At 45.0% G+C, this 25,452-nt stretch overlaps 1 long non-coding RNA gene across 1 annotated transcript in view; it reads right to left on the bottom strand.

Moving 5' to 3' along the window:
• Positions 1–13,077: 13,077 nt before the first annotated feature.
• The window catches only part of LOC128340205 (uncharacterized), a 39,186-nt gene continuing 26,811 nt past the window's right edge, over positions 13,078–25,452 (bottom strand). The window contains exon 3 of the long non-coding RNA XR_008313519.1: positions 13,078–13,381. This is a non-coding gene — a long non-coding RNA (uncharacterized LOC128340205). The remainder of the gene's footprint in view (positions 13,382–25,452) is intronic.

Raw genomic sequence — 25,452 nt, forward strand, 5'->3', positions numbered from 1 at the left:
TTACAATTCAATGCAAAACTAAAAAAAGATCACAGATCATTTTTAGAAGTCAGCTACAGGCTACGCCAGAAAGGTCAAAGCTTGCATCCTGAGATGCTGCAGCCCTCTCTGCCTTGGTGGCTCCATTCTAGGCTCTCTCTACAACCAAGGCTCTGCCCTCTAGCAGCTTGCTTGCTTTTTTTACATTGGCTTTGTATACCCTGCAGGGGAGAGGAGAAGGGGGATCAGGTAACTCTACACCTTCCACAAGTCTCTAAGGGAAATATTTCCCATTCCCAGGCATAGCTTTTCCAGGATTATTCAGAGTTGGTAGCAAAACATCATCTGAGTTTCTTCACCTTCAGTTATTAGCTGAAAGAATAATAGCCTGCTGGCTAAAGGTAAAGTGTGCCGTCAAGTCGATTTCAACTCCTGGTGCCCACAGAGTCCTGTGGTTTTCTTTTTGTAGACTGGGTTTACCATTGGCTTTACCATTGGCTTTACAAGGGTTTACCATTGCCTCCTCTTGTGCAGTGTGAGATGATGCCTTTCAGCATCTTCCTATATCGCTGCTGCCCAATATAGGAGTTTCCCATAGTCTGGGAAACATACCAGCGGTCGATTTGAACCAGCAACCTTCTGCTTGTTAGTCAAGCATTCCCCCTCTGCGCCACTTAAGGTGGCAGCCTGCCAGCTAACTATCCCACATTCACAACATAATTCTTGCCACAATGGACTAACAGGGCTAGCCCCTGAAAACATTTTCTTTCTACTATGTTGCTACCTCTAGTGGTCAGAATGTAGAACTGCAGGCCTGAGAGGTATTCAATTTGCTAAATGAGTTGTGTGTTGTAGCTGGCGCCTGAAAAAGTAATCCTGTCATGTGTTTAATTAAACCAAGTAGCCTTCAAAGTGCTATAGCATCTTCTGTCTACTACTCTTGGAGAAACTAAGAGCCCTTTCAGTACATTGCTGAATAGCAATGGCATCTTATTTTTGACCAGGTTTTGTACAGTCTCTCGGGGGCCCGACTGTATGTTTCGGGGGTTCTTTCAGGAGCTCAGTTTAATATCTCAGGTAGGGGAGAGTCAAGGTTAAGCAGTGTTTCAAAGAAGAGACAATAATGACTCTTCCCCCATTTTTGTCATGCCCAGTACTATTGAAGTGCCACACAGGCCCTTTGTAGGCTCCTCCCTATAGAGGACAAAGTTCACTATGACTCTGGTTGTCCAAGCACATAGGCAATTCTCAGATGGAATATCTTTATGAGAATAATTCAGTCCCTTTTGGGAGGGGGGAATTGTCTCGGGTCTCACAACGGAAGGGGCCACATCAACATTTATTGTTTATTTACTTTAAGGGTTTAGATTCCACCTGTCCTGCTGGAAGACAAATCCACAGCATCTAATTAACCAAACATCAGATTTGAAACTATAGAAATAAGAGTGTTTGTTGCATTTATATATCACCTTTTTGCCAAGGCACTCAAAGTGGTTTACAATTATTTAAAGACATTCTTTACTTGCTTGCCCCTGCCTCTGCCTCCCCTTCTTGTATTCCCTCTTCTGGGTCATTGTGAGTCCCTCTAGCTGGCATCATGGATTTGTCCTCTTTTACTTTGTGAAGCACCATGTTTTAAAATGATGCATTATCAATTTTTATTTTATTTTATTAAATTTCTCTCTCATGCACAGAGCAGTCATATCTCACATAAAGTTTCATAGGTTCTGACTCTCTCCCTATAAAAACAGCCATTGACAGACCTGTCCTCCAGTAACTTGTCCGAGTCCCTTTTAGAGCCATCCAAGCTAGTGGCCATCACCACATCCAATGGCAGAAAATTCCATAGAATAATTAAGTACTTCCTTTTGTCAATCCTAAATTACCTGGACATGAGTTTATGGGATGACCCCTGGTTCTAGTGTGAGGGAGGGAGAAAAAATGATCTCTGTCCACTCTATTCCATGCATAATTGTATATTATTATTATTTCTTGTTTACACAGTCAGACAGGTGTTATTGACTGGTTTGTTTTATCCTGACATCGAGTCCTTCCCAAGGACCTGGGATGGCTGAATTTTATTGTCAGTTGTTATAGATATCGTCGCAGAATATAGGCTGTTCCCAGTAAAGCTGCTTTTTGTAATTGGCTGATGGTAATTTCTGTGACCCCCTATGGTGTTGAGGTGCTCTTCAAGGTCTTTTGGAACTGCACCCAGGGCGCCAATTACCACTGGGATGATTTTGGTCTTTTTCTGCCACAGCCTTTCAATTTCAATTTGTAGATCTTTGTATTTGGTGATTTTTTCTATTTCTTTTTCTTCTATTCTGCTATCCCCTGGTATTGCTATGTCGATTATTTTAACTTGATTTTCTTTCTTCTCGACTACAGTTATATCTGGTGTATTGTGTGGCAGATGTTTGTCTGTTTGTAGTCGGAAGTCCCATAATATTTTTACATCTTCATTTTCTTCAACTTTTTATATTTTATGGTCCCACCAATGTTTGTCTACAGGTAGCTTGTATTTTTTGCAGATGTTCCAGTGTATTATCTCTGCTACCTTGTCATCCCTTTGTTTGTAGTCAGTCTGTGTGATCTTTTTACAACAGCTGATTAGGTGGTCCACTGTTTCATCTGCTTCTTTACAAAGGTGGCACATGCTGTTTGTGGTGGATTTTTCGACTTTTGCTCTTATTGCATTTGTTCTTAGTGCCTGTTCTTGCGCAGCCAGTATTAAACCCTCTGTTTCTTTCTTCAAGTAACCATTCTTAAGCCATTGCCAGGTCTTGCTGATGTCTGATTTTCCGCTTATATTGTGCAAATATTGACCATGCAGGGGCTTATTTTTCCATTTTTCTGCTCGGTTCTTGACTTGTTCTTTCTTGTAGGCCTGCTTTCTTTCATTGGTGTTGAATAGTTTCTTGTTATTGACCATTTGAAGTGCATCTTCTTCACTGTCCTTGATATATTCTTCAAGGCCTCTTTTCTCCTCCTCTACTGTTTGATGGACTTGCAGCATTCCTCTTCCACCTGAGCTGCGAGGGAGGTATAGCCTATCGACATCACTGCGGGGGTGCAGAGCATGATGGATGGTGATGATTTTCCTGGTCTTACGATCTAGCGTCTCTAGCTCTGCCTGGGTCCAGTCTATTATTCCTGCAGTGTATCTGATCACAGGTATAGCCCAGGTGTTTATGGCTTGTATGGTGTTCCCGCCATTGAGTTTGGACTTGAGGATTTTTCTAACTCTCCTGATTTATTAACTTCCAATATTTCTTTTAACTTCAGTGTGTGCGATGTTATCAGCCTGGAGAATGCCCAGGTATTTATAATGTTCTTTCTCTTCCAGGTTCTTGATCTTGCTTCCATTGGGCAGTTCTATTCCTTCTGTTTTTCTTATTTTCCCTCTGTTCATTATTAATGCAGCACACTTGTCTAGTCCAAACTCCATTGCTATATCGCTACTGAATATACGGACAGTGTTTAGCAGTGATTCGATTTCTGACTGGGACTCTCCATACAACTTCAGATTGTCCATGTACAGCAGATGGTTGATTTGACTGGATGTTTTAGATGTTTGGTATCCGAGGCCTGTTTTGTTTAGTATTTGTGAAAGTGGGGTCATGGCGATTACAAACAACAGAGGGGATAGTGAGTCCCCTTGGAAAATGCCTCTTCTAATGCTAACCTGGCCAAGTGTCTCGCCATTGATTGTTAACTGTGTACTCCACATGCTCATTGGTTTTTTTTAAATAAATATCTGAATGTTTTTGCTGACACCAGTTGTTTCTAAAAATTTTAGTATCCATGTGTGAGGCAATGAATCGAAGGCTTTCTTGTAGTCAATCCATGCAACACTTAGATTGGTTTTTCTTCTCTTGCAATTTTCTAAAATCATTTTGTCAATCAGCAGTTGGTCTTTTGTGCCTCTGGTGTTCGGGCAATTTCCTTTCTGTTCAATTGGAAGCTGTTTGTTAGTTAATAAGTGTTGCATGACTTCATCTGCTATTATTCCAGTTAATAATTTGAACATGGTTGGCAGACAGGTTATCGGTCTATAATTACTTGGAATTGCACCTTTTGCTGGGTCTTTCATTATGAAATGAGTTTTCCCAGTTGTTAGCCATTGTTCAATATTACCTCCTTGCAAAATGTGATTGGACTGTTTTGATAGTTGTTTATGAAGGCTTGTTAGGTGTTTAAGCCAAAAGCCATGAAGTTCATCGTTGCCTGGAGCAGTCCAATTTTTAATTTTCTTTGCTCTTTCACTTATTATTTCTGGTGTTATTATTAGATCTTGCATATGTTGGTTACATTTTTTGACCTCTTTCATCCAGCCTGCTTTTTTATTATAATCTATTGGATTGTCCAATAATTCCCCCCAGAATTGCACTGTTTCTTCTTTATTTGGTGTTTCTAAGTTTCTTGCAGTTTCTCCTTCTATGCTTTGGTAGAAACGTCTCTGATTCGACTGGAATTGGAGATTCTGCCTGTGTTATGTAGTTCTGGCTTCATATCTGCTAATCTTCTTTGACACTGCTGTTATTTGCTGAATCATCATCATCATCATCATCATCATCATCATCATCTCATTATTATTATTTCAATTTCTATATTGCCCTTCCAAAAATGGCTCAGGGCGGTTTACACAGAGAAATAATAAATAAATAAGATGGCTCCCTGTCCCCAAAGGGCTCATATTCTTAAAAAACACGATAGACACCAGCAACAGTCACTGGAGGTACTGTGCTGGGGGTAGATAGGGCCAGTTACTCTCCTCGTGCTAAATAAAGAGAATCACCATGGTAAAAGGTGCCTCTTTGCCCAGTTAGCAGGGGATACCTCTAACATGTCTCCCCTCAGTTGTCTTCTTTCCAAACTAAAAAGCCGCAGATGCTGTATCCTTGCCTCCCAAGGAAGGTGCTCCAGGCCCCTGATAATCTTGGTGGCCCTCTTCGGAACCTTTTCCTGTTCTACAATGTCCTTCTTAAGATATGGTGACCAGAACTGTATGCAGTACTCCAAATGTGGCTGCACCATAGATCTGTATAAGAACATTATAAGATTAGCATTTTTATTTTCAATCCCCTTCCTAATGATTCCAAGCATGGAATTTGCCTTATTCACAGCTGCCAAGCACTGAGTTGACAGTTTCAATGAGCTGTTCACCATGACCCCAAGATCTTTCTCCTGATCAGTCACTGACAGCTCAGACCTCATCAATGTATAGGCAAAGTTGGGTTATTTTGCCCCAACAGCCATCACTTACACTTGCTTACATTGAACTGCATTTGCCATTTTGTTGCCCGCTCACCCAGCTTGGAGAGATCTTTTTGGAGCTCCTCACAATCTGTTGTGGATTTCACTGCTCTAAATAGTTTAGGGTAGTGAACAGTTTCTTTGTTCCTGGAGAAACTGGCTACTATGCTGTGGTTAGTGACAGTAGGTGGACTCCTCACAAACAGATCCGTTTTTGGGGAAGCTTTTCAGTCTCCTAGGAAGCAGGGCCAGCCCTTCCAAAAGGCAGATTGAGCATCACTTCTGGCAGGGGTGGTGGTGGTGGTGCATAAGCAATGTCAGAATATAGCACTGCCAATTATTCTTTCTCTCCCTTTTGTACTGACAATACAAAAAGTATTGCCCTGAATTACTGCCCGGTGGAGTGAAAATAGAATATGAAATACTTCACCCTGCTCTCTAGGGATGTGCACAGAACCGGGGGGGGGGGGCAGCTTGAGTGTGGACGGGGGATACCTTTAAGGACTGGGGAGGGTGCTCTTACCCCCCGCCCCCCATGTTTTCCCTGCCAGCACTGCAGTTTAAAAGGTTCTGGCAGGGCGGCAGTGTACCTCATGGCCACCCCATTGCCTTCTCGGACCAGAAGTGACCCGAAGTACTCGGTGTGCGCAAACACGCATGCCAGGTACTTCTGGTCACTTCTGGTCCGAGGAGCCAATAGGGAGGCAGAAAGGTATGCTGCTGCCCCGCCAGAACTTTTTAAACTGCGGTGCCGGTGGGGAAAATGGCATGGGGGCGGAGTTTAAGAGCACCCTCCCCAGTCCTTAAAGGTATCTTTGAACTGGTTGAACCGCTGGTCTTTTGAACCTGTCGGGAGGCCCGTAAAAGGGCCTCCCAACAGGTTTGTGTACATCCCTACCCTGCTCCCCAAAGGGTTTGCACACCATGCACTCCAATATTTGCTCACTGCATTTCAGCCCCCAATAAACAGCTAGCGTTGTAAGTGGCAACCCTTCTCTGGAATATGAATTGCCTGCCTCAGCATTCATTTCCAAAAAGAAATGGCCTCAGGCTGGATTTCCAAATTCACAAGGGCATCTTTTCATCTCTGAAGTGTTAGAGATTTGCCCCATAATAAAATGGGAACTTTGTCCCACTGCACATATCCTCAGACCAGTGTGGGCTAGTCATTTGCTGGTCATCTGTGTAGGCTGGTCATTCAGCCTTGCGAATGAGCAGCATCGGTGGCTCAAGTTAAAGCTGGCTTCACACACCTCAGTTTGGGGCGGGGCGCAAAATCAAACTGTGCCTAGGGCACCAAAAACCATAGGGCTGACCCTGCCAGGAACACCCTTCCTCAGAGAAGTTAAGATGCCCCCCCCCCCCCCGCAAAAAAAAAAACCAGGTACAAAACCAATATAAATCTGTACTAGGGTTGCCATATTCAAGCTTCCCAAATCCAAGTGGCCTAATTGGCATATTATGCAAATTATGTTATAACTGATTTGCATTATTTAATTTATTTATTTGACAGATTTGTATACTTCCCCTTCCTTCTCTGCCCTCCCATGTGATCAGATCCAGAGTAAAATCCGGGCAATCCGGGCAGTGCATTTGGAATCAGTGTAAATCCGGGTGGAATTCAGGTAAACTGTGCTGTTGCATCAGTGTCGACTCCTGGTGACCACAGAGCCCTGTGGTTGTCTTTGGTAGATTACGGGAGGGGTTAACCATTGCCATCTCCCGCACAGTATGAGATGATGCCTTTCAGCATCTTCCTATATCGCTGCTGCTCAATACAGGTGTTTCTGGGAAACATACCAGCAGAGATTTGAACCAGCAACCTCTGACTTGCTAGTCAAGTCATTTCCCCGCTGTGCCATTCTGGGGGGCATGGCAACCCTAATCTGTCCTTACATCTGAACTTTTCTCTTTGGGGACTTTGGCAGCCATTTTTCCTCTCTGTCATCAACTGAGAGCATGACTGTGCTCACTCCTGGAATGAAGAGAGTGGCGTTTGTAATGTATCCCTGCTAACTGAGTACAGAGGCACCTTTTAAAGTGGCGTCTCTCATTTATTAAGCAAGGTGAGAGCAACTGGCTTTGTCTAACCCCAGCACAGTGTCTTTCTAGCCGCTGTGGCGGGTGTCTAGCTTGTGTTTCTTTTTAGAGTGTGAGCCCTTTTGGGACAGGGAACCATCTTATTTATTCTTTATGTGTTTTTCTATGTAAACCGCTTTGAGGACTTTTGCTGGAAATCAGTATATAAGTAGTAGTGATAGTAGTAGTAGCTCTGACTGCATGAACTGCCTTAGTATGTAGCAATAGCAATAGCAATAGCACTTACATTTATATACCGCTCTATAGCTGGAAGCTCTGGAATACCAGTGCATATGATCATTTACAGTGAAGGGGTCTCTTTCTGCCACTGTAAGTGTACTCATTAAAACTACTTTGTGTGGTTGCACTTATGCATCTAGGTGCCTGGATGCAATAGGGCAAATTCACTTGCCCTCTCCCCAGAGCAACACTGAAATACAAGGTACTGGACAGTAGTCAGAAGAGACAGAATGCTAGTTTGCATCTGTATCAATCACCTCAAATGCTCAACTTTTTTTTTTTTTTAAAGGAGAAGCAAGTTTTTGTGGAAAGAAGCCAGGCAGTGGGGGAGAAACAGCAACAGTTAATGGGGCATGCTTTGGGCAACATGGCATGCACCCTCTTCATGCAAGACTGAGAAGGAAATGGTGTGAAAATCAGCTGTGCACACATGTTCTTGCTTCTTGTTGCTTTGCCATAAAGGGAAACAGACATACCCAGACACAAGTCAAGCAATGCAACACTTTATTTTTATTTTCACCTCTAGGCCTGATGAAGAGCTCTGTATGATCTGAAAGCTGGCTTCTAGCATTTCAAATATTAAAGGGCTGTTCCACTGTTTGGACTGCACAATACATTTCTAGTTTGTTTTGAGGTGATCTATGAGGGAAATGTGTAGAAGGCTCTCCCAGAAACAAGCTATTGAGGCATACGTTAGTGTTTGTCTCAAGAAAAAACAGAATGGCTGGGAGGGTTCACTGGCCAGCCTAAGTGAACAGAGCCTCAGACAGACAACAGCTGCAGTGGGCTGCCTCCCAGGAATAGGGTGGACATGCACAGAAAACATCTGTTTCCTTTTAATCTCTTATTCCTTTGTGTTTTGGCCTGGAATTCTTCTCCACAATAAGTGGCCTCCTCCTTGGCCCCAGCACAGCCACTGTCCTGAACTGGAGCTCTGGGGGTTGCGGGTGAGAGACTCGTGTTCCTTAGCACTCTGCAGGCACCCTTGGGACGCTTTGGAGAGCAGCAACCTATACCACAACATAGCCATTCCACTGGTTGCGTTCTCAACTTTCCCCCCTGCCATATTGTGAGACCATTTCACTACTCAGACTCATTGGAGAGAGGTTCACACGTTTCCAGCTGCTTTGCTGACCTCAAGATTCCCAACTGTTCTGGTTCCAGGACTCTCATGTCATGACAGCCTCCCAAGCTTCCAACCATTTATTCACACCAGTCCATATGCAGTTCGTGCCTTTTTGCTCTGGCAGCGCTTGTACTAGTATTACCTGCAGGACAGCCACATCTTAACATCTTGAGTTTGCTCTATCAAAGTAGAAAAGCACACATAACTCAATAGATGTCGAATCCTTAAATTGTCCTGCACAGGGCTTGGGGACTTGCCCCAGCATGCCCTGTCCTGTTACTGTGCTTCTAAAAGTGACAGCAGGACACCAGGAGGGAGAAAAATAAAGGAGAACAAGCAATGTAGAGGATCTATAACATCCTACTTTGTATAAGCCACCACTGGGCAGCTCATGAAAGTGCACCCAGGGCTCAGGTTGCAATGGCCTCCCAGTTACACTAGCAGTTTCTATAGCTCCCTACAGAAGAAAGGGGAACTACATAATGTTGGGAATGTCAGAGAAAACTACAGTTTCCTACTTCATGTTTCATTCTGCTGCTTTTGGAATCTTGGAGCCAGGGAGCACAAAACGGAGCACTGATCAAATATGTAAATATACTACTACTACTACTACTACCATTACTACTGCCACTACTACTACTGAATTAATGATGTATTCCAAATCTTTCCATGGATTGAAAAAGGCCTCAAGAGTCCAGCCAAGTTTTCAACATATTGCCCTGAGATAATATAAACATCTGGTGTTTTGGGTCCCCCCGCTTTTTGTCAAGGAAACAGAAAAAAGAACTGTAGTATTAAGCTCTAGATACGGAGACCCTTACTAGGGATGTGCACAAACTGGTTCGGAGGTCCTTTTCCAGACCTCCTGTAGTCCAGCAAGTTTGGCGGCGGTGAGGGTGGGGGGTGGGTGTTTACCTTTAAGGAGCAGGGAGGGTGCTCTTACCCCCGCCCCCACCATGTTTCCTCCAGTGGTGCTGTGCCCAAAATCATTGGTGCAGGGAAGGTGTCAATGTACCCTCTTGCCACTCCTTAAAGGTAACCCGCCGCTGCCGAACTGGCTGTCTGATGGTTCATGCACATTCCTAACCCTTACAGGGAAAAGGAATGTCAGGAATCAAGACTTGTTGCTGTTATTAGTAATGAGCACTAATGGCTAGAAAATATTTCTTCAATAGCTTTTGATGGCTGGTAGCTACTAGCTAGGATATACTTCCTATTTTCCCTGCTGTGGGGCTCTTTGTCTCTGTCTCTGTCTCTGTCTCTGTCTCTGTCTCTGTCTCTCTCTCTCTCTCACACACACACACCCCAAATATGCAGGCCCCAATCATGCAATGACTTTGTCCGGTCTGGCCCTGAGCTTTGGTTGGGTACTAGTCCCATTACCACAGCCGTTGTACTAGACTACCCAGAGAATATTGGTCTATCAGGCTGGTCCTTTGTTGTCCAGAAAAGCTGATCTGTACTGTAGCATTAAAGAGGCACCAGCCAGTGAGGCACACAGGAGGGTTGTGCTCTTTTAGACAGTGACACTTGCTGACCCTTCTAGTTCCCAGTTTGCCATTGGCAGAGATCAGTGTGGGAATTGGCACAGTCCTCCTCCAGCTTGTGGGTGTCTGCACACCTGACACTTAAGAAACCCTGTCTGGAAGCACCCTTTCTGTCAATCATTGTCATTGCTGATGCTCCCAAGTGTGTGCACTGCAGAGCAAATGGTTTGCATATTGTCAGACAGGAGCACATCATCCTTCTGTCTCTAAAATCAACAAGCACCACATTGAATTTTAAGAGGCCATTATAAACAGGACATGATCAGCTCAAGTAGAAACGTGTAACATAATGTTCCAGGAAAACAGCCTGTGGGCAAAGATCCTGTGTAGTCCTGGGGCAATTGCCAGGAAAAACAAACAGCTGTCAGGTTGCAGCTCTCTCCAGATGTACCTCAATGCATAGCTGACTTGTGTCTTTTTTACCTTGGTCAAATGCAGAACAGCAATAAGAGAAGTCCATTAAATGGAACTTCATAAGCTTGGGGGCCTTCTGGATGAAGGCCTATTCCACCATGGGCACTCATGATGGGTGATTTTGAGTGGCGTCCATATGATGTGCTTCACATCCCATGAGATATATGCAGTAGTCTTGTGAAACACCCATTTCATTTAAGAGCTCATTTATTCTTTAAGTTACCTTTAAGAAGACTAAACATGTGAGCACTGTAAGATATTCCCCTCAGGGGATGGAGCCGCTCTGGGAAGAGCAGAAGGTTTCAAGTTCCCTCCCTGGCTTCTCCAAGATAGGGCTGAGAGAGATTCCTGCCTGCAATCATGCAGAAGCCGCTGCCAGTCTGGGTAGACAATACTGAGCTAGATGGACCAATGGTCTGACTCAGTATATGGCAACTTCCTATGTTCCTATTCTGACTTGAAAAAACGAGCAGCAAATCTTGCACAATGAAGAAAGGTATGGACAAACCATAGGCACAACTATGGGATTCCCAGATGTTGACTACAACTCCCATAATCCCCAGCCAAAGGCTGTTGCAGCTGGGGATGCTGGGAGCTGTAGTGAACAACATCTGGGCATCCCAGTCAGAGGGAACAGTGGTCTGAAGAAGACTGTTTCCTGCACAAATTGTGCCATTTTGGAGGGTTGCTCTCAAGAGTGTGTTCCCCCCAATGCCATACCCGAGTGTACCTTTGTGCCTTTGCCACTTTTACTTCTGATCATTGCTGTTGGCAGAGCTTATTTTTTAAACTGAGGTCAGTATTACTACAATTATGAACTTCCACCCCCCAGTTTTTTATTTCATAATAAAAACCCACCCCATGTTTACTCAGATGTAAACCTCACTACTTCCTTCTAAGAAGTGGTGGTGGGGTGGGGAGGGGGGCGGAGGAGAGGAGAGCCATGGAGTCTGGGGAAAGAAGTAGAGCTGTGCACCAATTTCTGATTAAAGAAAATTCAGTATTTTCTTTAAACAAGTCCAGCCCCAGCCACTCTGATTGCAATGATTTACCGTATTTTATGGACTATAAGACTCACTTTTTTCCTCGAAAAATATCCGCCAAAATTCAGGTGCGTCTTATATGTTTTAACAGTTTAATATGTTAAAACTCTGAAAAACTGGATTAAAATTAAGGTGCGTCTTATAGTCCGTAGCGTCTTATAGTCCATAAAATACGGTAAATGGTAAAAAGTCAAGCCTCAACATTGGGTGCCAGAAAATATGACAGGGCAACACCTCTCCTGCAGTCATTGCACTGGTTGCCTATTCGCTACCGAGATCAATTTAAGGTCCTGGTTTTGAACTTCAAAGCCTTGCAGGGTTTGGCACCTGTCTACCTACAGACTTGCCTCTCCCATCCAGTTACATCCCATCCGGTCAGATCTGCTCAGATGGCCCTTTTGTCGGTCCCTGATTTCCGAGAGGTTCGGGGCGCTAGGACCCGTGAAAGGGCCTTCTCGGTTGCTGCCCCACTTCTCTGGAATTCCCTTCCCCTGCAGATTCATTTAGCTCCTTTCTTGTCGATTTTTAAATCTTTATTGAAGACTTTTCGTTTTCGCCAGGATTATACCCTGTAGTTTACCTATTTCCCCCCCACCCCCATTAGTTACTTCAGTTTTATTTAGAATGTAATTTTAATGCTGTCTTGTTTTACATGTTTTTGTACACCGACCAGAGTCTTCGGAGTGGGCAGTATATCAAATGTTTCAAACAAACAAACAAACAAACAAACAAACAAACAAACAAAACATTTAAAGGGTGCTGAAAGTTTTGGTTGCATTCTCAGTGCTTCCATCTCAGGCTGCAGTACCAAATGGAGCCACCACCATCGCCTCCTCTGCTTCTCTGTTGGGTCCTCCTCACAAGTATTCTATGTTTTTAAGTGTAGTATTTGCACTATATTGCTTATAGCACTATAGTAGCAATAGCACTTACATTTATATACCGCTTTATAGCCGGAGCTCTCTAAGCGGTTTACAATGATTTAGCATATTGCCCCCAACATTCTGGGTACTTATCCTCTCTTCACCCAAATTAATATGCTTTTTTTTTAAGGAAGAGGAAATTGTGGTCTCAGCATAATGTATGCATGCTTACTCAGAACTAAGTCCCATTGACCATTGAGTAAGGTCAATGGGGCTTACTCCTGGGAAATTGTGCAGAGGATTGTAGCCAGGTTATAAAAGGGAAATGATGGGGAGAGGAAAAGCTACTTCAGGCAGTGATTAATTCGGGATCAGCAAGAATGTCCAGAGAACCAGGAGATACTTAAGGCCACATCAAACACTGTTTCTTTTGTTTCGTCCATTCTAAGCTCCATGGGAGTTTCAGCAGGAAGGAGGGAAGAAATGCTGCAGACATTTAATAAACCAGAAATGTAGTAAACCAGAAGTTCACAACAATGGAACCGTTTTTTAATCTATCTTAATGGGAAGGTGGGGACAGTGAGAGGTATATACAATCAACTGGCAACATTCTGTCTCTTACAGCAAATGGAAAATAGTGACAAAAGTACAAAATAAACAAGAACAAAATAAACCTGTGAAAATTGCTCTGTGCAGAAGTTTCTTTTGCATGCAGTTCATTCTGGAAAATAATGAAAAGGGCCTCTAGTGATGATTAGGGATATTCTGGTTTGATCTCATTGGCATGGAGAAGGAGAAAGAGGCAGGAGGGAGCCATGAACGAGGTGTTTTCTGTAACAACAACAATAACAACAACAAATATGTATATGTTATTTATATACAACAAGTAAATTTTAGCCCGTTGAATAATGGGCGCTAGGAAGGGAAGGGGCCGATAACCGTCCTCCCGCCCTCCCAGCTGCCCGACTTACCCTTCCCCGCACCCCCCCCCAAAGGAATAAGGGCCTCCGCGGCCGCCAGAACTGCCCTCCCGCCCTCCCAGCTGCCCGAGCCCTACTCACCCGAGTCAGCCCGCAAGAGCCGGGCGAAGTGCAAGCGTGTTTTCAAAAGGTCCAGAGAGGAGCTCGCAAACAGAGCTCCTCTCTGTGCTAAGTCTCTTCGTTCGGGAAGAGACTTAGCACAGAGAGGAGCTCTGTTTGCGAGCTCCTCTCTGGACCTTTTGAAAACACGCTTGCACTTCGCCCGGCTCTTGCGGGCTGACTCGGGTGAGTAGGGCTCGGGCAGCTGGGAGGGCGGGAGGGCAGTTCTGGCGGCCGCGGAGGCCCTTATTCCTTTGGGGGGGGGTGCGGGGAAGGGTAAGTCGGGCAGCTGGGAGGGCGGGAAGATGGATATAGGCTGTGGCGGCGGCACCGCCAGCCTCTATGCCGCGGCCGGTCTCCCCGGCCAGGCAAGGGCCCCAAGCCGCCCGGCTGCGGCGGCGGCGCCAGGCCTCGGCGGCGGCTCGGCTGCCACCTCGGCCGGCTTCCCCCGCCGCCTCCTCCCCCCGCCCGGCTTCGGTGGCGCGGCCATGGCTCCGCCGCCGCCTTGGCCGCGCCGCATCCTCTGGCCGAGGCGGCGGCTTTGCCACCGCCTCGGCCAGTGTCCCCCGCCGCCGCTTATCCGGCTTCTTCGGGCAGCCACTTCTGGCCGCCCAAGATGGCCGCCGGGTGCTGGCGGTCGTGTCTCCCTTGGACTGTTCTGAGCGTGCGCTCCGCGCACGCTCAGAACAGTCGAGGCACGAACGCACGCTTGGTGTCCGTCCACGGACGGACACCAAGCGTTTTATTAGAGAGGATAAATAACACCTTCTCAATAAATAGCATCCTCTCAATAAATAACTCCTCTCCTTTAAGAGAGGAGAGCTTGTCTTGTGGTAGCAAGCATGACTTGTCCCCTTAGCTAAGCAGGGTCTGCCTTGGTTGCATTTGAATGAGAGACCACATGTGAGCAATGTAATATATTCCCCTCAGGGGATGGAGGCACTCTGGTAAGAGCAGAAGGTTTCAAGCTCTCTCCCTGGCTTCTCCAAGATAGGGCTGTGATTCCTGCCTGCAACCTTGGAGAAGCTGACAATACTGAGCTAGATAGACCAATGGTCTGACTCAGTATATGGCAGCTTCCTATATTCCTATGCTCCAAAACCCATGAATCGGTCATTTAGAGAGGAGAGCTGGTCTTGTGATAGCAAGCATGACTTGTCCCATTAGCTAAGCAGGGTCTGCCCTGGTTGCATATGAATGGGAGACTTGATGTGTGAGCACTGGAAGAGATTCCCTTCAGGAGATGGAGCCACTCTGGGAAGAGCAGAAGGTTTCAAGTTCCTTCCCTGGCTTCTCCAAGATAGGGCTGAGAGAGATTCCTGCCTGCAACCTTGGAGAAGCTGCTGCCAGTCTGTGCTGACAATACTGAGCTAGGTAGACCAATGGTCTGATGCAGTATACACCAGCCTCCTATGTTCCTATGTACAATAACAAATATTTATATATGTTTGGCTGTTCTCCCACTGCCCTAGTGCTTCCTTGCTCTGTACGTCATCCACTTGCCCAGTTCTGGGCAGTACATTTTAAGACCGATATTCATCAACAAAAATGGCGAGGGGTCTGAAAACCAAGTTCTATGAGCAATGGTTAGAAGGGCTGTTATGCTTAGCACTTGAAAGACTGTAGAAAAAGAGACACATTTGTTTTCTGTTGCTCCGGAAGCCAGTGCTGCAGAAAGCTAACCTGGGCCAAAACATAATTTGGGGGCCCTCCTCTTGCACCCCCGAAATGCTATCAGTAGATAACAACAGTAATAGTGTGTTGGGGCCCTCAGCTTCATAGAGCTCTAGGGTAGATTGCTTTCCCCTCTATATTTCTGCTTGAGGGCAGGACTAGGTCCAATGGGCTGAAATGAGAAGGAAGCACACTAAGGTTAGACATTAGGTAGAATTTCCTTTCCTAACAGTAAGAGCCATTTAACCAGGGCTGCTCAACTTCAGCCCTCCTGCAAATGTTGGCCTAGAACTCCCATAATCCCTGGCTATTGGCCACTGTGGCTGGGGATTATGAGAGCTGTCGTGCAAAAACAGCTGGGGGACCAAAGTTGAGCAGGCCTGCATTTGACAGTCTGCCTTGCTGAACTGTTGTATCTCAGCCACTTTGCAATGGATTTGCACCAAATATGGAGGAGTAGTGGCTCTTGACCCCTCGTTGATGTGTGCAAAGTTTCATGGGGATCGGATCAATGCTTTTGAACGAATAAGCAATAGAATGTTCAGGGTTTATAATGGCGGAAAGTTGAAAACACTCCTCATCTTAACTATACTGGCACGACTGTGCCAGTATAATCTAGTAAGAAGGTTATTTTATATTAATGTTAATATCATTAATGCCTCTCTGAGGGAGGGCAGGAAGTCTCCTTGTCTTAAGGAGGCGATTGTTAGACCACTTTTGAAGAAACCTGCATTGGATCGAGAGGTTTTCAAATACAGACTCAATGGACATCAGTCAGTGATGCTCTAGCAGAGTCTTAAACCGATCAGGGGTTGAGCCAGAAGACTTCCAAGGTCCTGTGCAAATGTAAAATTCTTGGATTCTATGAAATCCTTGTGCAATATCTTGATGAAGAAAGAACAGAGAGCACAAGTAGGCAAGACAACTGCATACGTGCCTCTTCCATTTGTGACCCACTCCTTCCATCAGCTCTCCTTAGCTGACCCACCAGGGACAGAAGATGTAGCAATTCTGCTTGTTCCGGATGCTGAAGGGCTTGCAATCATTTAGTGTGCTGCAGTGAATAGTGGGCCAGTGACACATGAGCTCATCAGCTTGCTATTGTCATCACAGCTGCTTAAATAATCTCCCTCCATTCTGTAAACAGAGGCACGGGGCCACCAGCCAGGGAACTTCCATCATCTCCCATTAGCTCCAGGGCTCACAGTCTTTCTTGATGAAACCTCTCCCCCGCCTCCCCTTTCAGGTCTGTCAATATTTGCCAAGTGAGGCTCCTTCTTTTCCCAGGTGAAGAGACAGGAGGGCTTTGCCACTTTGCAGTTGGTGTCTTAACTGTTTAGCATTAGCATTAGCGAAGAGAAGAGTGATCAGACTTCACTGATGAATGAGGAGAGACTTGCAAACAGAGAACAGCAAATACATCCGGGGATGGTGGTGGTGGGGTGGGGTCCAAGCCCTTACTGGGAAAAAGATGTTCCCTGTTCTGGTATCAGGTAGCTCAGAGCTCCAGAGTGGACTGAATTCATGCAGAAAGTGCAGTTCAAACAATATAGCCCAATGGTGCTGTCGGTGTGGGGCGTACTACTGGTATTCAGAGGCATCATGCCTCTGAGGCTGGAGGTGGCCTATAGCCCTCAGACTAGTAGCTGTTGATAGACCTCTCCTCCATGAAGTTATCCAAACCCCTCTTAAAGCCATCCAGGTTGTTGGCTGCCACCACATCTGATGGCAGAGAATTCCACAAGTTGATTATGCATTGTGTGAAAAAGTACTTCTGTTTCTTGGTCCTAATTTTCATGGCAATCAATTTCGTGGGATGACCCCTGTTCTAGTGTTATGTGAGAGGGAGAAAACTGTATCTCGATCCACTTTCTCCACACCATGCATGATTTTATAGACCTCTGTCTTGTCCCCCTGCAGTCATCTTTTTTCTAAACTAAAAAGCCCCAGGTGTTGTATCCTTGCCTCATAAGGAAGGTGCTCTAGGCCCCTGATCATCTTGGTTGCCCTCTTCTGGACCTTTTCCAGTTCTACAATGTCCTTCTTTAAATGTGGTGGCCAGAATTGTATGCAGTACTCCAAGTGTGGCCGCACCATAGTTTTGTATAAGGGCATTATAATATTTTCAATCCCCTTCCTAATGATCCCTAGCATGGATTGGCCTTTTTCGCTGTCCACCACGACCCCAAGATCCCTCTCCTGATCAGTCACTGACAGCTCAGATCCCATCAACGTATACTTGAAGTTGGGGTTTTTCGTACCAGTGTTCATTAGTTTACACTTGCCAACACTGAACCGCATTTGCCATTTTGTCGCCCACTCACCCAGTTTGGAGAGATCCTTTTGGAGCTCCTGACAATTTGTTTTGGATTTCACTACCCAAAAGAGTTTGGTATCATCTGCAGATTTGACCACCTGGCTGCTTACCCCTACTTCTAGATCATTTATGAATAAATTAAAAAGCACCAGTCCCAGTACAGAACCCTGGGGGACCCCACTTCTTACTTCCCTCCATTGTGAAAACTCTCAATTTATACCTACCCTCTCTTTCCTGTCCTTCAAGTAGTTACCAATCCACACATGTACTTGCCCCTTTATCCCCCAACTACTAAGTTTCAAGAAATTTTTTTTTGCTGAAAGCTTTTTGGAAGTCCAGGTATACTATGTCAACCGGATTACCTTTATCCATACACCTGTTGATAATCTGAGGCAGTGCATGCAGAGCCCTTTTCAAAATGTGAGAATTGCACCAATCCTCTGATTGATCTGAAAGGGGAACAGAGGGGATACAATCTAGCTCTCAACTTCTACTCCTCAACAGCCAATTGGTGATATTTTAGCTTGGGCTCTCTGTGTGCAAGAGTCTTTGGTGCATGATTCCTCATCCATCTGGGGATCAGGGGCAGCCCTTTCATGAGGCAAGGTGAGGCACAGACAGTAGATTATTATGGCACCAGCAAGGCAGCACAAGGCCCCCAGCTGCTGCCATTGGAGCAGCTCCTGGAAACTGACCAGATCCTGGCAAAAACCCCACTTCTTGCAAAGCTTGCAAGAAACACAGGGAGAGAAGAAGAGGCTGCTGGAATCCTTCCCTCTTCCCTGTTTCCGTGCCACTTTCAAAGCTTGCAAGGTCAGTTCTGAAAGGGGGCCTGGCTGGGGGGTCATGAGGAAGGCAGTATTATTTGGCACTGGCCTTAGGCACCATAATACCTTGGCAGCCCCTGCAGAGCACACACATACTGAGACATCAGTGGCAAGCTTAAGTTTGCTGCTGTACAACATTGAATATAGTTCTAAGGGGATGGATCAAACCTAAATAAATATTAAGGAGGCAAGGCCTTGACCAAAAAGCCTTCTAATTCTTCACATGGCTCAAGCACATGCAGGGTACAAAGCATGGTTAATGCTTTGGATGTGCATAAATAGCTTCAGCGTGTCCAGTGGGGACACGCTGAATCGCTTCGGCATGGTCCACCAAATCGTTTTGACAGGGCGGGGAGCAATACCCTTAAGAATGAGTAAAGCTGGTCCTTACCTGCTCCTCGGCCACCCCACCACATTTCCTGGTGCAGCGCAGTGCCACTCAGAAGTCAGTGCATGGCTGTGGTGCTGTACCCAGCAGCCTGCGCACAGTGGTGGGATGCACATGGACGCAGTTGCATGCGGACGTCTGAGCAGTGCAACACCACAACAGGAAATGCTGTACTCGGGCATAAAGGTAACACTCCCTGCTCCACCGAAAATATTTGTGCGCATCTCTAGAAAACACAAGAAAACAAGAGAGGTGGCAGGAATCAAAGACTCTTCCTTTGAAGCCTCCCCAACTTGGATATGTAGAGGTTAGTGTGGATGATAGTCAGTGTTGGGGCACACTGTGTATGCTGTGAGTTACTCTTTTCCAAATGAGAACATCACATGTTCCATCACAGAGCTCTGGCTTCCACACAGGTTCTGAATAACTGGATAATTCTGAAAAATTTGAATAATTCTGGCTCAAATTCAATCTTTTTGTTAAATATTATTATTTATTTATAAAATTTGTACACCGCCCCAAACTTTCGTCTCTGGGCGGTTAAAAGAAGTACTCCTTTTAAAGCACAACTTCAGGTGTTTTCCACATCTAAGCCATGTTGATCCCATGGTTTAGGTTGGTGCTTGATATGCTTCTGGTTCCTGAGTCATGTGGATGCAAGAAGAGACTCCAGACATGCTTTCTGTAGCCGTGCATCTACAGGTGCCTTCAGCAGTTCTGCAAAACACATTAAAACATGTAGGAAGGGACAGCACCGAGTATGATTGGTGGGAAACGAATGCTCATGTGTCTTCAGATTGGAACCTGGGAAGCTACTTTGCTAATTAGACAACCAATCAGGGATGAAGCTGTAGCTCAGTGACTGCAAACACGCTTTGCATGTAGAAGATCCTGGGTTCAGTCCCTTTGCAGCCCTTTTGGAAATCCTGGAGAATTGCTGCCAATCAGTGTAGACAATGCTGAGCTAAACTGACCATTTTGACTCAGTATACAGCAGCTTCATGTGTAGCCAAATGCTTTGCTGAATTAATAATATCTGATAAACATGATTTAAATGTCATAGGAACATAGGAAGCTGCCATATACTGAGTCAGACCATTGGTCTATCTAACTCAGTATTGTCTTCACAGACTGGCAGCGGCTTCTCCAAGGTTGCAGGCAGGAATCTCTCTCAGTCCTATCTTGGAGAAGCCAGGGAGGGAACTTGGAACCTAGATACCCTTCCCAGAGCAGCTCCATCCCCTGAGGGGAATATCTTACAGTGCTCACACATCAAGTCTCCCATTCATATGCAACCAGGGTGGACCCCTTAGCTAAGGGGACAAGTCATGCTTGCTACCACAAGACCAGCTCTCCTCTCCATCTGTTGGTTGTTTAACTTCTGTGTTCTGTTAATATTCCACTGCTCACTGGCAGTTCTGCCTTACTATCATGATTAATGTTAACAATATATTTCAAAGTTATGAAAGAAAAATCATTAAAAATTAGATGTAAGAAGTACAGTGAGTGCCACTGTTGTACGGTAATGCACAGAAGATGTATTGTGGCCAAGGAATGAAAAGCCACTGGAGTCAAGTCGTGTTAACACATACTTTTATAAAATCAAGAAGGTCACAGGACCCCAGAATCACATCAGTTTGCCTTTGGAATCTACTCTAGACAAAGTGGGCAAGAATCAAATCCTAAGAACTTATTTAACAATGGGAATTTGCTATGTATTAAATACTACTAGCTGCTCTTCATGCCATGCAAAACGAGGTGGTAGATTGTAGTGGTAGCATTGCACATTGTATTGCAGTAGGTGGGTAGGGGCATGAGTCATAAGGGTATACATGTAAAAAGCTCCTTGCAAGTAGTAAACTAGTAAACCAGGACAACGTTTATGCTATTTCCCTTGATGTGCTAGTTTACTGCATGGAAGGGGCTTCATGAGAGGGAGTGTCCAAAACAGGACTCCAACCCTGCGATCCGAAATGGTACAATCCACAATTCTGCTACCTTCGTCTGAGTATGTATAGAACAGGCTTGAGGAAGAGAATTTTCAGTGTGGGCTTTGTTCAGGATCCTCTCTTCCAGCTCAGGCAGATGTGACCAGAATCATGCAGGGAGGGGATCACTTGGCTGAAATATCAATGTATCTTGGAGGTGAACAAAGGAATATTTTCACAGGAGACAGTCAGTGTAGTGAAAAAATAAACATAATTCCTGTGTGGAGCAGATTTTTGACCCTAGTGATGTCCTCGGTGGGGGCAAGATTTCTAGAGATGAGGGTGGGATTCCTGTAAGGTATTAATGCTCTGAAGATAGACAAATGTTGTTTGCATTTGCATTATGTCTCTGGCTACTGCTTCTCCGTTCTGCGAACTAGAAGACGTTCCTGGGTGCACGAGCCAGACAAAGCAGCTGTGTCGTTCCTGACTGCTAGCTTCCCTCTCTGCATCTAGGGGCCCTAGATAACTTCTACCAAGCCAGGCAATTCCCTCACTTGTTTCTAAGCTCTGAACTGATCACTGTTTAGCAGGTCAATAATTCAGACTTAAGCATCGGTTTTGATTTCTCTCTCGCATGGGATGCATAATTCTCTCAGATAATAGAATAATGATGAGCCTGCAAAGAACTACAGTCTTGGGAAAGCCATGACATGGTCTTAAAAGTCAGTTTTAAGTGTTTAGATGTATCCTAAAATAAAAACACTTCTTGAGATTCTGTAATCTGCACATTTATCCCCACTGGACACCCGTGTAGTGACTATGCCCAAACCATCCCTTTTAGAGAATACAAATATAGGTGAATAAATATAGATGACCATTTACCTAGTGTTAACTTACCACAGGTGCATGTAACCATGTGGTGAGTGGGTTTTCTTTACTGTTTTTAGCTCTGCTTACGCTTTTCTCTTTTCTTAGGCGCCAGAGCTAGCCTCGGCTTGACTTATACCTGTATTTCCAACTCATTTTCCAGAACTTGCCTGAGTAATGGTTCAGCTTTGTGCAGGTGAGTTTCTGTTCCCACAATCTCTCTTTACTGCCAGTTCTTCCTTCCTACCAACCTACTCTTGCTTGACATTTTCTTTCTTTCTTTAATTTATTTGTATACCTGCCACCTCTTTCTGGCCAGGACCCCTCAAAGTGGGGTTTACACACCATTTAAAACAAAAAAACTTAAGTTCCTCACTGCAGCTGCTGGTGCTTCTGAAAGCTGCAACAGGTCTGAGGTAAATCATTTCCAAGAAAATGGCCACCAGGAAGAATGTGGGAGGAGATGATAGACTGCAGGGGGTGATACTTCTCTTCTGTTGGGCCAAAGCTGAAGGAGCAGCTCCTGGCTCCGGTCTCTTCTTCATTGTTGCAACTTCAAGCACTGCTGCAGCAGCAAGGCCTGGGGAACAAGATGGCAGCAGGTCCCATCTCACTCCATCCCAGATGTTTTAGCTGCTGCTGAGAAAGGCCCCATCTAAAGAGCCTCCAGGAAAATTGTCCCCAGAAAGAAACTGGCAGCAGATGATAATTGCAGAGGGCTACACTGAGGGGGCTATACTCAGGGGACTACACTAAGCCAGGTCAGGTTTACTCAGTACCCCCCTCCCCAAGCCCCAATTTTGATTGCATCCTGTGCCTACATACACATTTCTCATATGGAAGAAAAATCCTCCTCACAAATATTTGCTGTAAGGATAACCAAATGTATATCCTAAAGTAAATTTATTTAAAAGTGTGCTACTGAAAGACGATAGTTCATCATATTCATTATGCAGGGTTAGCAATGTCTGCGTGAGAAAAAGATATAATACTATTTCTGGAGCATAAGAGGGCAGTATTGACCAAGCTTTTTGTATGTGGATAATTCCAAGACATACTGCTCTGCTCTCAGTTTCCTGAAGGCTGCGGTCTTAGCCACTCTCTAATTTACTATCTTCCCATCATCACAATGAAACATTCAGTCCATATAAATTGTCCTTTAACACGCTGCGCATCTGTTCACCATACATGGAGAATGAGAGATGGCTCCTTCAGTCCAGTCCAGATGTGTTTTAAAAGGTCAATGACCTGGAGAAATAAGGAGCTATAAAGAAAGAGCAGGTTTTGTTAAAAAAGCAAACCACCTCCCCCACCCCACCCCCACCACCGAGGATTCTATTGAATTAAATCATCCTGTCTAATCAGAACAATGGAAGACCTTTACAAAAAATAAATAAATGACATAAGCATTATTATTTGCTTAATGCATCTCCACAAAAGGTGATTTTTAAATAATAAATTGAGATCTCCTGCAAACCATCTTGACCCAGAAGTAGGTTCCAAAAGGCTGTATGAGGGGAATTACCTGCTCAACATTCTTATCGGGACAAAGGATATAAAGAGTCTAGGAATCTTTACAAGCTAGGATTTATAGGGTACACAGAGCCAGCTAGTCATCCAACAAGGCTACCACAGGCTTGAGCAATCAGCTTAATGGACTAGTACGGTTATACAACCATAACCATATAACCAGAAATCTCCCCCTGTGTCCGTTAGAACCAATGTGCTCTCATAAGAAGCCATGATGGAGGAAACAAATCTCTTGGGCAAAAAGTCAGTAGATTGGTGGTGTTCCTTTAAGGCGGAAATCACTCACTCACTCTCTCTGGAACACAACCCACTGAATTTCCTTCTTACACATGTTCTGTTTCTAGTAATCTAATTGTCTCATTCATCAAGGCTGAAGTGCCTCAGGACCCTGCTGTGCTAAACAACACCATTGCCATGTGGGGAATAGGACTACACAAATTCTACAGCCTCTCCCTTTTTTAATTGGAGCTGTGTTCTTGCCATCAAACCCCAATAAAGTTCTTTTCCATATTGCATTGCCAGCTTAAGCAAAGGTTCTCAACTGTGTTGCCATAGTGGGATTCTCCAGGTTGCCCAAACCCTCCCACGTCTTGAATTTGGAGGCTCAGCCTGCCCGCTCAGGTCAGACAAAAGCAGATCCAAAGATGAGGAGGGGGAAAGAACCACATGGGTCACCAAACACTTGAAAGTACCAGAGGGGGAAATGGTGGTTGTCTCATGTATCCTTCACACAGGCAATCATGACAAGGCTTGCTGCTTTGATACTTGAGCCAATCTGGATGCATTCAGGCAAGGGATACATTCAGGCAAAGAGCTAGTTTTCCCTTGGCATCTGTTTGTACCCCCTTAAGAGGAGCTTCCTCCACGCATTGAGAAACTGCGGGTTTAATAAATTTTCTGATACAAAGACATGTTTGAATTTCCTAACTCTCTTGGAGTCCACTTCCCCACTCTAGCGACAATCCCCATATGAGCTTGAGGGTCCTTCCAGACAGCAATAATTTGTATAATATTGAAAGCTTCTGCTACAAGTTCAAAGCACCATCTTATTGACTATATACATCCTCTCACAGGCTTCTGTGCCCCTTCCTATTGGATCTTACTCTCTGGCCACCCAGTCAGCTCAAACACCTCCTGCGATTTCTGCAGCGCCACCTGCCGGCTAGAGCAAACATTCTGAGAGGAAACTGTTTCCCTTTCAATACTACTTTTGTGGCAACTGCTGGTTCTTCTCAGAATGCAAGTGCTGGCTGGCAAGTGGTACTGTGAAAATGGTGTGTGGGGTCTCTGATCAGCATGTGACCAGAGACTAAGATCTCAGTAAGAAGAAGCACAGAAGCCTATGGATGCAAATGTACGGTCAGTAAGATGGCACTTTGAAGGACTGTCTGGAAGGGCCCTGAGTTGCTCCACTGGGAACCAGGAATTCTCCAGTCACTCAGTAGTCTGCGTGCGGTCTTTTAAAAAATATGCATCTTTACCAACTGGGCTAAACTTGCAAGCAGTACAAGCAGTTCTAACCCACTTTTAGTAAAGTCCATGTCGCTGTGGGCAAAAAGGTTGTTACTTCAAAGGTCAGCCATCTCCTTGCTAACAAAGTACCAGATGTTAAGCTGGCACAACTGCAGTTGGCGTAAAAGAAAAATGAACCATTAATTGCTTCCACATTGTGAAAACAATTATGCTGGTGTTTGCAAACACAAGTCACACTACACCCGGATCAATCAGCCTGATGGCTCCAGAGGTTTCCTTGGGCCTTCCGGAGAGCTCTGAAGGGCAAAGAAGGCGCTTGCATTTAAAAGGCCAGTCAGTATCAAACACCTACCTATCCTAAAGTTATCTTTGTCAGTGCATGTCCTTCCAGGCAATTAGGAGATGGGTAAACTCTTATAGTATTGGAAATTAATGTAATTTAGATTCATAAATCAGTCTCATCACATGAGCTTGGGATAGGTGACATTTTTTACATAATATAATTTTAACTCCAAAGGGCTCGCTATAGAACAGGGTTTCTCAACGTGTGGGTCCCCAGATGTAATTGGACTTCAACTCCCATAATCCCCAGCTCCAGTGGCCTTTGGCTGGGAATTATGGGAATTGAAGTCCAATTACATCTGGGGACCCACATGTTGAGAATCCCTGCTATAGAAGTACTCAATGAGACAGGCCAATCTTATATCCAGCCATAATAGCACAGGCTTGTGCAACTGCTGCTGAAGTGGCATCCAATGCAGGAGAATTAAAGCAGAACCCAGCTGCTCAGTCCTATGCATGTTCACTCCTCTGAAT

This window comes from Hemicordylus capensis, chromosome 1 (genome assembly GCF_027244095.1).
Source record: "Hemicordylus capensis ecotype Gifberg chromosome 1, rHemCap1.1.pri, whole genome shotgun sequence".
NCBI classification, from domain to species: Eukaryota; Metazoa; Chordata; class Lepidosauria; order Squamata; family Cordylidae; genus Hemicordylus; species Hemicordylus capensis.